Below are 13488 nucleotides of genomic sequence, written 5' to 3' on the forward strand. Positions count from 1 at the left end.
ATTTCTGCACCTTGTTTTGCTTGTGAAATCTGATGATATGACTCTACGGTCAGCTTCTCCTGTGGAAACCTAGCGTATCAGAATTAGGTGGTTATTTTATCCTTCTCAAGAATTTGAACTTCCAGAACATCAGAGAAACCAAGACAGGATATGTGACAGGGAAGAGCAGACATAGAATGTTTGCTGTGACAATGAAGTTTTGACTTCTCAAGCCACTGCGATGTAAGGAAAAGCACTGGATAAATCATTGGGAGGCCTGGGATCTCGTCCTAGTTCTGCCACTACATAATTGTGAGACTTCTCATTGTATTTACTTGTGTTAAGCCTCAGTTATTCATCTGGGCTGTGAGGACAGGGGCAGGAGGCAGAGAACATGTTTGGATCCATTAATTGTCTGAATCTTGGCTGCACATGGAAATCATCCTGGGAGCTTTAAAAACTACTGATCCCTGAGTCCCAATGTCAGAGATTCTGCTTTCATTAATCTGGGGTGGTATTTGGTCTTGAGGTTTTAAAGCTCCTCAGAGAGAGTCTTATGTGCAGCCAAGTTGATAACCACGGAATCTGATGAAAACAGGAACATTTGTTGGTTCTCTATTGTCTATTGCGTGTGGAGAGAGAGAGAGAGAGGCTTAAGCAGTCTACCCTTGGGACCAGGAAACTGGGGACCCTGCCATGGCTCTGCTTTAACTCTTCTTGGGCTGTGCCCTTTCCCAAGGCAGAGAGAATGATCAGAGAGATGGGAGAAGTCTGTGAGACCAAGAGGACATGTTCACACAGAGACTCTCCCTTGAGAACCCTCTTTATACCCAAGACATGAAGTTCTTTGGGGACCCTGGGCCTCCTATCAATGCCTGCACTGGCCTTTTTCCAAAGTCCATACCCCAAGGGCAAACCATATGGCAAGAATACATATCCCTACGCCCAAGGAGTGGCTGTTTATAGGGGACGTGAGTGCAGAATGAACTTGTAGACTGGACTCTCCACAGAGGTGGGCACAGTCATTGTGTGAAGGCTGCTGGTGTCAGGGATGGAGCTGGCATGGGACATAGGGAGTTAAATGCCTGGCCCTACTGTTCTGCCAAATGGGAGGGTCATGTGGGCTCCCACAGAGGACCAGAAAGTCCCTCAGGCAAAGAGGTGCATGTGTTGGGCTAGAAGTCATATTGGAGTGTACTGAAATGATAAGAACTGGGGGTGTGCAAAGTGAGTCTGCGTTAAGTCCATTATGATGGATATATAACCACAGACTTTCACTTGGGATGGCGTGAGCTGGAGGTGCTCTAGAACAATAGTTTTCAAGTGAAGGATAGGCACCGATCTGTGCTGAAATGTTCCTCCGTGTATCAAAAAATGAAAAATGTCGATACTACGTAGTCTTATATAAAGCTCAAGGTATTCAGGTTAAAGGGATTCTTCTTTGGTTGCTGTTTGTATTTTTTATGTTTCCCTTTTATTTATTTATAGGGACAAAAGGTGATATATATTTGTTTTGGAGTCACGTTGGCTTTTGCCCAAACAAGGCTTGGCAAACAGTTCCTGTTTCACAAAATCCAGAAATCTAGGAAACTATGTTCTGATACAGAGGATTCAGTCTGGCTTTATTATTCAGATGCAGCCAGTGCCCCTGGAGTCAGCAGTGTCTTCATTCCCAACATGGCCACCTCTTTAGCAAACAACAGGCAACAGCATTTTTTGATTCGTTAATTGTTCTGAATCTTATAGCACAAGATCCGGTTTCAAGCAGAAACTCTACGTATTATTACTTGGCTGACACTGAGTATTTCATTAGTTAGCTTAGCTGAGCCTCAATTTTGCCATTAGCAAAGTGAGTATAATGTTTCTACCAGAGGATGATATAATTGTATATCGAGTACATATTAAGGTATGTAAGATATAATAATAGCTACCACTCACTGCATGCCTACTTTCAAACAGTATATCCCATAATTAAAGTAGCTTTGTAGGCCCCAGGAGGGAATGTGTGCATGATAAACTCTCCCATGGAGCCTGTATCCCGAGCCATGGGGAAATAGCCCCATGTGTAGCTTCAGTAAAGCCAGACACATGTTTTTGTGTCATTTAGCAATTTAGCAATTTTTTCTTCCCATTTTATTATAAAAGTGTTCAGTCCTAAGCAAGGGAAGCCAGAGTGTCTGAATATTTACTTTGTGTGGGGAAAGAACTCCTCTGCTGTGTAGCAACAGAGTGGAAGTGGGTCATCACAAGGACGGAGCAGCCGCAGCAGGATACAGGGATGCCACATCTGTGCTGAGGCTGGGCCTCCAGCTGTGTCCACAGCTCCCTCCAAGTCTGGGACGTTGCTGAGCCAGCTGGTGGCCTTCAGGCTCTGATGATTTTTCTCTCCTCTGACCTTGACTCCCTTTCTCTGCCAGGCTGTGTACTCAACATGTTCCCTTAATGCTTTGCAAAGGAAGACAACAGCTCTAACAGACCATGCAGTCTAGAGAAACACAGCTGGGGGGTGTATGGTCATGCAAACAAAAGATTATTAAGTTCTGATCTATAAAAAGAAGATAGTCAAGGATAGGAACAATATGTAAGCACAAATAAAATTGAGTTCTGGGCCAGTGTTGTGGCACAGCAGATTAAGCTGCTACCTGCAGTGCTGGCATCCCATGAGTGCTGGTTCTCATCATGGCTGCTCTACTTCTGATCAGTTCACTGATAATCAGCTAAGAAAGCAGTGACCAATGGCCCAAGTACTTAGGGCTTCTATCGCCCATGTAAGAGATACAGATGGAGCTTCAGACTCCTGGCTTTGGTCTAGCCCAGCCTTAGCTGTAGCAGCCATTTGGGGAGTGAACCAGCAGATAGAAGATCTCTCTCTCTCTCTCTCTCTCTCTTTGTGTGTGTGTGTGTGTGTGTGTCTCACTTTCTCTCTAACTCTCCCTTTCAAATAAGTAAATAAATCTTTAAAAAAAATTAAGAAAAAGAAATTGAGGTCTCCAAAGAGATTGAGCTATGATCAGTGTGGGAGGTAACTCAAGACAGAGTGGGTCCAAGAAGCAAAGGAAGAAAGGGTTTCAAAGTGGGGAGGAGAGGGCAAGTGACTTTTGACAAATATATATTCCAACCACTCAATCCAGAGTAGAATTTCCATTACCTGACCAGCAATCACCAATGTACTTTCTGTCACTGTTTTGTCTGTTCTAGAATTTGTGTCTGAATCCTTTTGCTCAGCACAATATTGTCAAATATTTTAGTATAAACACATTTCAGTATGGAATAACAATACTCAATCATAAAGCAAAGTTGAAAGAATATTACATTGAGGGGCCAGCATTGTGGCATAGTGGGTTCAGCCATTGTCTACAGTGCCAGCATCCCATATGGGCACCGGTTCAAGACCTGTCTGCTCCACTTCTAATCCAGCTCCCTGCTAATGGCCTGAAAAAAGCAGTGAAAGATGGCCCAAATATTTGGGCCCCTGACACCCATGTAGGAGGCCAGGATGAAGCTTCCTGGCTCCTAGCTTCTGCTTGGCTCAGCCCTGGCCATTGAGGCCATCTGGGGAGTAAACTAGCAGATGGAAGATCTACCTCTCTGTGTGTCTCTCCTCTCTATGTTTAAGTGTGACTATCAAATAAATAAATAAACTTTAAAAAAAAAAAAAAAAGAATATTACAGGCTGGCACCCGCTGCTCACTTGGCTAATCCTCCGCCTGCAGCGCCAGCACCCCAGGTTCTAGTCCCCGTTAGGGTGCCAGATTCTGTCCCAGTTGCTCCTCTTCCAATCCAGCTCTCTGCTGTGCCCCAAGTGCTTGGGCCCTGCACCCGAATGGGAGACCAGGAGGAAGCGCCTGGTTCCTGGCTTCGGATTGGCACAGGGCACGGCCGTAGCAGCCATTTGGGGGGTGAACCAACGGCAAAAGGAAGACCTTTCTCTCTCTTTCTCTCTCACTAACTCTGCCTGTCAAAAAAAAAAAAAAAAGAATATTACAATGAATATTCATATACTTGACAATGGATTCTACAGTAGATTTTACTAACTTGCTTGAACAAATCCATTTAGCCATTTATCAACATATCTCGATTTTTAAAAGATTTATTTATTTACTTTAAAAGCAGGCCAAAACCAGGATCCTTAATCTCCATCTAGGTCTCCCATGTGGGTGGCAGGGCGTGAGCATTTGGGCTATCTCCTGCTGCCTTCCCAGGTGCCTTAGCAGGGTGCTGGATTGGAAGCAGAAAAGCTGGGACTTGAGCTGGTGCTCATATGGGATGTCAGGGTCACAGGTGATGGCTTAACTTGCCATGCCAAAATGCTGGCCTCGATCTGTCTCATTTTTTGAGACATTTTATAGATGGCCCCTAAATTCTTTGGCATACATTTCAAAGATATTTTTTTTTATTTTTTTTTATTTTTATTTTTATTTTTTTTTTTTATTTTTGACAGGCAGAGTGGACAGTGAGAGAGAGAGAGAGACAGAGAGAAAGGTCTTCCTTTACCGTTGGTTCACCCTCTAATGGCTGCCGCGGTAGCGCGCTGCGGCCGGCGCACCGCGCTGTTCCGATGGCAGGAGCCAGGTGCTTCTCCTGGTCTCCCATGGGGTGCAGGACCCAAGCACTTGGGCCATCCTCCACTGCACTCCCTGGCCACAGCAGAGAGCTGGCCTGGAAGAGGGGCAACCGGGACAGGACCGGTGCCCCGACCGGGACTAGAACCCGGTGTGCCGGCACCGCAAGGCGGAGGATTAGCCTGTTGAGCCACGGCGCCGGCCTCAAAGATATTTTTAATGTTGCATGAATCAGTCGTTTGCTCTCTTTGGCTGGCGAGCTGTATTCATGGATATTTCCAGATATTGGTTGCTGTGAGTCAGGTTGCCATGAACATTTGTGTAGATGTCTTTGTATGGATGTAAGTTCTCATGCAGTTTGAGTAAGTACCTAGGAATGCTTTTGCAGGATCACATGGAAAGGATATTCAAAAAGTTCATAGTGGGCAGGTGTTTAACTTAGTGGTTAAGATACTGATTAGAACACCCACGTCTATATCGGAGTTCCTGGGTTTGAATCTTGGCTTTGGCTTTCAATTCCAGCTTCTTTCTAATGCAAACCCTGAGAAGCAGCAATGATGGGGTCAAGTAAATGGGTTTCTATCACTCAGGAACCTGGGTTGAGTTCCCTACTCCTGACTCCAGTCTGTCTTGGCCTTGGCAGTTACCTGCCTTTGGGGAGTGAATCAGCGGATGGGAGCTCTGTCTGTCTGTCGATCTGTCTTTCTTCCTGTCTCTCTCTCTCTCTCTCTGTCAATAAAAGTTCATGTGATATGTGTGTTATTAAAAATTGATTCATGCGGGGCTGGTGCTGAGGCATAATGGGTAAAACCACCGCCTGCAATGCTGACATATAGTATGGGTGCCAGTTCAAATCCTGGCTTCTCCACTTCTGATCCAGCTCTCTGCTGTGACCTGGGAAGGCATTAGAGAATGGCCTAAGTCCTTGGGCCCCTGCACCCATGTGGGGGACCCGGAAGAAGCTTCAGGCTCCTGGCTTCGGACAGGCCCAGCTCTGGCTGTTGTGGCAATTTGGGAAGTGAACCCGTGGATAGAAGACCTCTCTCTCTCTCTCTCTCTCTCTCTCTCTGCCTCTCTGTAACTCTTTCAAATAAATAAATACATCTTTAAAAAAAAAAAAAAAGGAGAGAGATGCATGAATTTCAAAGTTTGTTTACATCAAAAGAAACTTATTTTTCATTCCATTTTATATGAACTTTTCAAAGCACTTTCTTATAACTTTTTACAAAAATTCCAAACTGTTCCCCAGGGTACTGTCTCACTTTACATTCCTGGCAGCCTTGTATTAGGGCTGCAATTGTTCCACACTCTCACTGACACTTCACTTCGCTCTGGATTTTAGTCAATCTGATAGCCTTTCAATTTGCATTTCCCAGATAACTAATGATATTGAGAACATTTTCACATACTCATTGACCGTTTGCATATCCTATTTTGTGATGTATCTGTTCAAATTTTAGTCTACTTTAAACATGAGTCATAACAACTGTGTTACTGAGTTGTAAACTGTCCTTACATTTTCTAGTTCTGTGTCCATTGTGATGTGGGCATTTTCTCCTAGCCATGAATTGTCTTTTCATTTTGTTACCAGTGTTCTTTCAAAGAGCAGATTTTAAATGTTGGTAAAAATCAATTTATAAATGTTTTATTTTATGGCTAGTGCTTTTTTTGTGTGTTTTCCAAGAAATCTTGGCCCACCCTAAGGTTGAAGACTCTGTTCTCTTCTAAGAATCGTATAGTACACAGCAGTGAAAATCAATGAACCATATCAACACATGACTGGAATATTGAGCAGGGAAAGGAAAACACAAAAAATCATAGTTAAATATAAAGTTCAAAACCAGTCAAGTCTAACCAAGCTACTATTTAGAGATGCCTACCTAAGTGGTAAAATTTATAAGGAAGGTTACGAAACTTATTATCTACAAAGTTAGGTAGTTATTACCTCTAGGGGGAGGAAGTGGGTTATGACCAGGGAGGGACACACAGAAGCCCATTGAGACGCTTCTATTTTGTGTTTTGAGTGCTGATCATATGAATGATTGATTTATAACCCTTCATTACATTCTATATTCATGTTTTATGCACTTTTATGGATTCTTCTTTACTTCATGATCCTAAAAAATTCAATTTCAGTAGAATTCTTTACTCTTGCATTAAAAAAAAAAGTTTGGGTAGAAGGGTTGGAAGATAAAGAAAATGTCCTGAAAATAAGACAAAAAGACAAAGTCACGGAAAATGTGTGAGAAAAAATACAAACCAAGTTCAGAAATCACAACATTTAAAACATGGGCAAAACAGGAAAGGACTCATCACCAACTACAGTCTTTTAGAACAGAAGGAGGTGTGTTTCCAAATCAGTGGCCCTGTGGGCCCAGCCCAGTGAATGAATGTTGTGAATGCAAGGGACACATGCACAGCTTCACAGTACTGGGGACGAGGAGGAGATGATCCATACTTCCAGAGAAGAGAGTGAGGAAAAAGCTCACACATGAGAAAAAAAAAAAAAAAAAAAAAAAGGAAACAAAGTGACTTTGGACGACTCAATAGCAAGTCCAATTGCTAGAAGACAAGGGAGGAAATGCTACTCACATTCTGAATAAAACTCATTTCTAATCTAGAATGTCTATGCCCAGAGTGAAGGTAACAAAGTCATTTGTAGACTCCAAGTTATCACTCGTTCTCAGGAAGCTAATGTGGGGTGTTGCTGGGCCATAAAGAGGCACTAAATCAAGATAAAGTCATGGGGTCTAGGATATAGAAGATCTGCACAAAGGGAGACAAATGGAATTGTCAGGCTGATGATGGGGGAGGACCTCGGGAAGACAGCTGAGCACTCCCTGTAGAAGGAAACTTCTGTGCTTCCAGGTGGGAGCACACCCTAAGGCTCTGGAAGTGACTACTCCAGGAAACTGGAATTAATAATCAACCTACATGCCAATAAACTGAGACAAGATTTGGATAACTGACAATTAAAGATCGAATTAACTTGAAAGCCAACAACCAAGAAGATTATTAACTTGAGGGGAAACTCAAAACTGTGCATGATAGGAAAGGTAATCAGAGGTTGCTACATAACTTGACTGTGACTATTGTTTGCATGGTTATAATAGTGTAAAGACTAGAGGTTCATCTAATAATGATAGGAACACAATTTTTAAAAAATTCATTTGAGAAGCATAGAGAGAAACAGAGAGAGAGAGAAAGAGAAAGAGAGAGAGAGAGTTCATCTGCCTACTGGTTCACTCCCCAAATACCCATAACAGCTAGGGCTGTGCCAAGCAAAGCCAGGAGCCAGAGATTACATCCTGCTCTCCCACGAGGGTGGCAGGAACCCAAATACTTGAGCCATCACTTGCTGCCTCCTAGGGTGCACATTACCAGGAAGCTGGAATCAGGAGCAGAGCTAGGACTCAAGTCTAAGGACTCTGATAATTGGATTTGGACATCTTTACTGCTTGACCAATCTCTGCCTTCATTCATGATTTTTCTTATCATTTTTATTTTATTTTTTTTTTAGAGATTGGGGATGTTGTATTTTCATTTCTTTTCTTTTTAAAGATTTATTTATTTATTTGAAAGTCAGAGTTACACAGAAAGTTGAGAGGCAGAGAGAAAGGTCTTCCATCTGCTGGTTCACTCCCTAGATGGCCGCAATGGCCAGAGCTGGGCCTATCCAAAGCCAGAAGCCAGGAACTTCTTCAGGGTCTCCGATGCTGGTGCAGGGGCCCAAGCACTTGGGCCATCTTCCACTGCTTTCCTAGGCCACAGCAGAGAGCTGGATTGGAAGTGGAGCAGCCGGGACTCGAACCTGCATGCATATGGGATGCTGTCACTGCAGGCAGTGGCTTTATCCACTATGCCACAACACTGGCCCCTCTTACGCTTTTTAAAAAGTATTTACTGGCTGGCGCCAAGGCTCAATAGGCTATCCTCTGCCTAGCGGCGCCGGCACACCGGGTCCTAGTTCCAGTCGGGGCGCCGGATTCTGTCTCGGTTGCCCCTCTTCCAGGCCCCTCTCTGCTATGGCCCGGGAGTGCAGTGGAGGATGGCCCAAATGCTTGGGCCCTGCACCCCATGGGAGACGAGGAGAAGCACCTGGCTCCTGGCTTCAGATCAGCGCGGTGTGCCGGCCACAGCGCGCCAGCCGCAGCGGCCATTGGAGAGTGAACCAACGGCAAAGGAAGACCTTTCTCTCTGTCTCTCTCTCACTGTCCACTCTGCCTGTAAAATAAATAAATAAATAAGAGTATTTATTTATTTATTTATTTGAAATCCTTTTTTAAAAGTATTGATTTATTGATTTGAAAGGAAGAGTTACAGAGAGAGGGAGAGATAGAGGGAGAGACATTTTCCATCCACTGATTCATTCATCAAGAGGCCGCAACAGTCAGGTCTGGGGCAAGCCAAAGCCAGAAGCTGGGAACTCCATTTGGGTCTCCCATATGGGTTGCAGGGACCCGACACTTGGGCCATCATCTGCTGCCTTCCCAGGTGCATTAGCAGGAAACGGAATCAGAAGTAGAGCAGCAGGGACTTGAATTGGCGCTCACATGGGATACCAGCATCACAGGTGGTGGCTTAACCCGTGGTGCAAAAATGCCACCCCCATTCATGATTTTGTTTAATATTTTATTTCTTTATTTGAGAGGTAAATTTACAGAGAGAGAGATGGAGAGACAGGGAGAAAGGTCTTCCATCCATTGGTTCACTCCCCAAGTGGATGCAATGGCTGGAACTGGGCTGATCTGAAGCCAGGAGCCAGGAGCTTCTTCTGGGTCTTCCATGTGGGTGCAGAAGCCCAAGCACTTAGGCCATCTTCTACTGCTTTCCCAGGCCGTAGCAGAGAGCTGGATTGGAAGAGAAACAACTGGGACACAACTGGCGCCCATATGGGATGCTCATGCCGTAGGCAGAGGCTTAGCCTACAATGCCACAGTGCCGCCTACTCCCATTCATGATTTTTAAAGGTTTCTTTCCCTTTCTTCCCTTCCATCTTCCCTTCCTAATAACCCCACTCTAAAGCCTTTATGTGGGGCAGGTAAAAATAAGCATCAGAGTGGCTGTCTGATGGAATATCAAAGCCAGAGCAGATTGAGGAGTGTGTCTGTATAGAAATAAATATAGGGGCCAGCACTGTGGTGTGGTGAGTGGAGCCGCTGCCTGCAGTGCAGGTGTCCCATGTAGGCACTGGTTCAAGTCTCAGCTGCTCCTCTTCCGATCCTGCTCTCTGCTGTGGCCTGGGAAAGTAGTAGAACATGGCCCAGGTGCTTGGACCCCTGCACTCAAGTGAGAGATCTGGGAGAGACTCCTGGCTCCTGGCTCCTGGCTTCGGTTTGGCCCATCTCCAGCCATCGTGGCCATCCAGGGTGTGAACCGGCAGATGGAAGACCTCTCTCTCTCTCTCTCTCTCTCTCTCTGCCTGCTCTCTGTAACTCTGCCCTTCAAATAAGTAAACATTTAAAAGAAAGAAAGAAATATAGAAGCAAGCACTGTGATGCAAAGGGTTATGCCACTGCTTGTGATGCCTGCATTACATATTTAGTACCCATTTGAATTCCAGCTATACGGTTCAGATCCAGCTTCCTGGTAATGCACTTGGAGAAGTAGCAGATGATGATTCAAATACTTGGGTCCCTGCCACCCACAAAGGAGACCTGGATGGAATTCCTGGCCCTGGTTTCTATCTGGCCCAATCTTGATTGTTGTGGGCATTTGGGAAGTGGACTAGCAGATGGAAGATCTCTCTCAGTCTGTCTCTCCCTCTCTCTTTGCCTTTCAAGTAAAAAAAATGTTTAGCCTCCCAAAAGAAAAATAAATACAAATGTAAATTCATGCATTGAGAATGCTTTGAGGCAGTTACCCCCAATAACAATAAGCATATATAGCACCTAGATCTTGGATTCTAAATAGAAAATGCCTCACTAAAAGAAACCATGACTCCTTAAAGAAATGGTTGATTCTAGCACTGGGGCAGAGAAAGGGTAATTTGTACATGGAACATGTGTGCTTGCTGGAAAGCAAAAAAAGTACTCAAAGAATCAGAAAGACACATCAAAAGGACACAGAAGCCAACTGGGAGGGGCTCTGTTAGCCAAATATGGGACAAACTGAGCATCAAAATACGTAATGATTGACATAAATTTTTACTCATTAAATCAAGTAGGGAATCATTAGTCAGTGGTAATATAAATGGTTGCAGGTGCATGCCAGACTGTGCGCACGTAGAGCTCTTCCTGCTTAGAGCTTCCCTGTAGCTTCCTGTGTGGTGAGTTCTGTAGGTCACAGAGCCTGTTGTGCCAGTGCCCACTGCTTCTGCACCAGCACCAGCACCAGGCAGAAACTGTGTATGAGGGGAGAGAGTTCTCCTTCTCACAACATTGTCATTGGAAGATTTACAATTGAAGAATGCAATTAGAGAGTTGGCAGCTGACTACAATACTTAATGGACAACCTCAAATAGTCCAACAGAGTTCACAGCACTTCACTGATCTAATGAGCTTTATGATGGAGTTGAAGATGGTTTTGGAAATTGCTTCAAGTATAGGCAAGAGCTCTATGCACTACCACCTTTCCTGCCTCCATTCTACTACAACCTCATTAAAGAGAGGCAATCTCTCAGTTGGCAGAAACTTGTACATGAGGATGCTGGCTTCAGTACTGTCAATTTAAAAGCAGAAGGTGCTTCTGGTAAGGAGCACCTAATCACTGTCAAGTGGAAAGCCAAGTGCTCTGCAGAACCATCAGATTGTTTTGTGGATTTTCCTGTTTCATTTTCTTTTCCCTAGACACCAGAGAGCTCCTTAATAAGCACTCATAGTCGGATTTTGGCAGCCTTAGAATCACTGAAGGCTTTCTTGGGTGTTATGGGTAAAATTGATGAGAAAATCTGGGTACCTGAGCCAGAAAAACCTATTTAGAGTGATCCAGCATGCAGAATGGCATTAGACAATAATGCTTCCATGAATAAAGAGGTAGACCCCAGATATCCTCTTATGCTTCCTGAGTGCTGCTTTCTTGGAGCTGACCATGTGGGAAAAATTCTGTGAACAAAGCCAAGCAGGAGCATACATTTAAGGAATCCAGAAAATTTTCCATGACGTCTCAGAAATTGATTTTCAGGCTTGTGCTGCCCTGAAAAACATCTGATGATGATACTATGCTTGTGGAATGTGTTATGTCTATCAACTTGATGGTGCTACTCCTGAACATAAGTGCAATAGCTCCCAGTGTGGACCACCTTTCCATCAAATACTTGTGTGAGTGATTGAAAGGACTGCTCACCACTAGACAGTCTTAACATAATATTTAGTGACTGTTCGTATTATAGTAAGCCAAAGAGCTTGAACATATTTTGAGGAAACCCAGAAATAAGAATATAACATTTCTGTGATGAGCTGGTGATTTTTTAAAAATTACTGAAAGGATTTTATTTAATATCTTTAGAGAAAATATAAAGCAAGACCTACTAACATTGCAATGGTTTGTACATTGTTTGTTCCCCCAGGGTTTGTGTGTTGGAATTTGGTCCCAAGGGTGGTAGTATTAGGAGGTAGTGTGGAACAGTAAGGTGGTGCCTAGTGAGAGATCCTTAGATCAATTGGCTACATGCCCTCAAAAAGCTTAATGGTATTTCTCAGGGAACCTCCATTAGTTCTCATTTGAGGATTGATTGAAGAGCCTGAGCCCAGCTTCCCTCAGTCCGCTGAGACTTTGAGATGTGATCCTGTACTCCCCTACATGCCCTGTGATCTTGCCAGGGCCTGTGCTGTGCCGTTTGGGCATTTAACCTCTAAAACTGTGAGACATTTAAGCCTTTTTGCCTTTGTAAGTAAGCTGCCTCAGGTCTTTTGTTATAGTAACACAGTCTGACACAGAAAATCAAAAGGAAAAGTCTGATGAAGCCATAATAATATGCATCTGCCTTTGGGAAATTACAGACTGAGTTCAACAGATTTTTTTTTTTAATATTTATTTGAAAAGGCAGAGAGTTACAGAGAGGCAGAGACAGACAGAGAGAGAAAGAGGTCTTCTGTCTACTGGTTCACTCCCCAAATGGCTGCAATGGCTGGAGCTGGGCTGATCCGAAGCCAGGAGCCAGGAGCTTCTTCCAGGTCTCCCACCTGGGTGCAGAGGTCCAAGCACTTGGGCCATCTTCCATTGCTTCCCCAGGCCATTGCAGAGAGCCAGAAACATATGGAATTGGAAGAGGATCAGAAGAGGCACAGCTGGGACTTAAATCAGCACCCATATGGGATGCCAGCACTGCAGGTGGTGGCTTTATCTGCTATGCCACAGTGCCGGCCACAAGAACTTTCTACATCTGTTATCTTCATACTGACCATAGAGATAAATGTATACCAAGATGGAGATGTTGGCTTGCTGAATATATATAGATTAATAAAATCTTGATGGAATTCATAAAATGAATTTGGCAGCTCCAAATAGCTAAATTTTTTGGAAACTATTGCATTCAAAAGTTCTTGAGATGCATGATATTTTTGTCTTCTCCTTCTGCTTTTCTATAGAAAAAAATACATAGTTTGTTAAATTTGAGTTATCAAACTCTGTATTTTGTGCACTCTGTAAGAATGCTAAATAAGGGCTGGTGCCGCGGCTCCCTAGGCTAATCCTCCACCTGCGGCGCTGGCACCCTGGGTTCTAGCCCCAGTTGGAGCGCCGGATTTTGTCCCGGTTGCTCCTCTTCCAGTCCAGCTCTCTGCTGTGGCCCGGGAGTGCAGTGGAGGATGGCCCAAGTGCTTGGGCCCTGCACTCACATGGGAGACCAGGAGGAAGCACCCGGCTCCTGGCTCCCGGCTCCTGGCTGCGCCGGCCGTAACAGCCATTTGAGGGGTGAACCCATGGAAGGAAGACCTTTCTCTGTCTCTCTCTCTTTCTCACTGTCTAACTCTACCTGTCAAATAAAAAAATTATACATGGAAAAAGA

General features: G+C 44.3%; 1 pseudogene; it reads left to right on the forward strand.

The window, feature by feature from the left end:
* The first annotated feature begins 10493 nt into the window (after positions 1 to 10493).
* LOC133763313 (E3 ubiquitin-protein ligase FANCL-like) lies at positions 10494 to 11899 on the forward strand (annotated as a pseudogene).
* Positions 11900 to 13488: the final 1589 nt, after the last annotated feature.

The sequence above is a fragment of the Lepus europaeus genome, chromosome 1 (assembly GCF_033115175.1).
Source record: "Lepus europaeus isolate LE1 chromosome 1, mLepTim1.pri, whole genome shotgun sequence".
Lineage (NCBI taxonomy): Eukaryota > Metazoa > Chordata > Mammalia > Lagomorpha > Leporidae > Lepus > Lepus europaeus.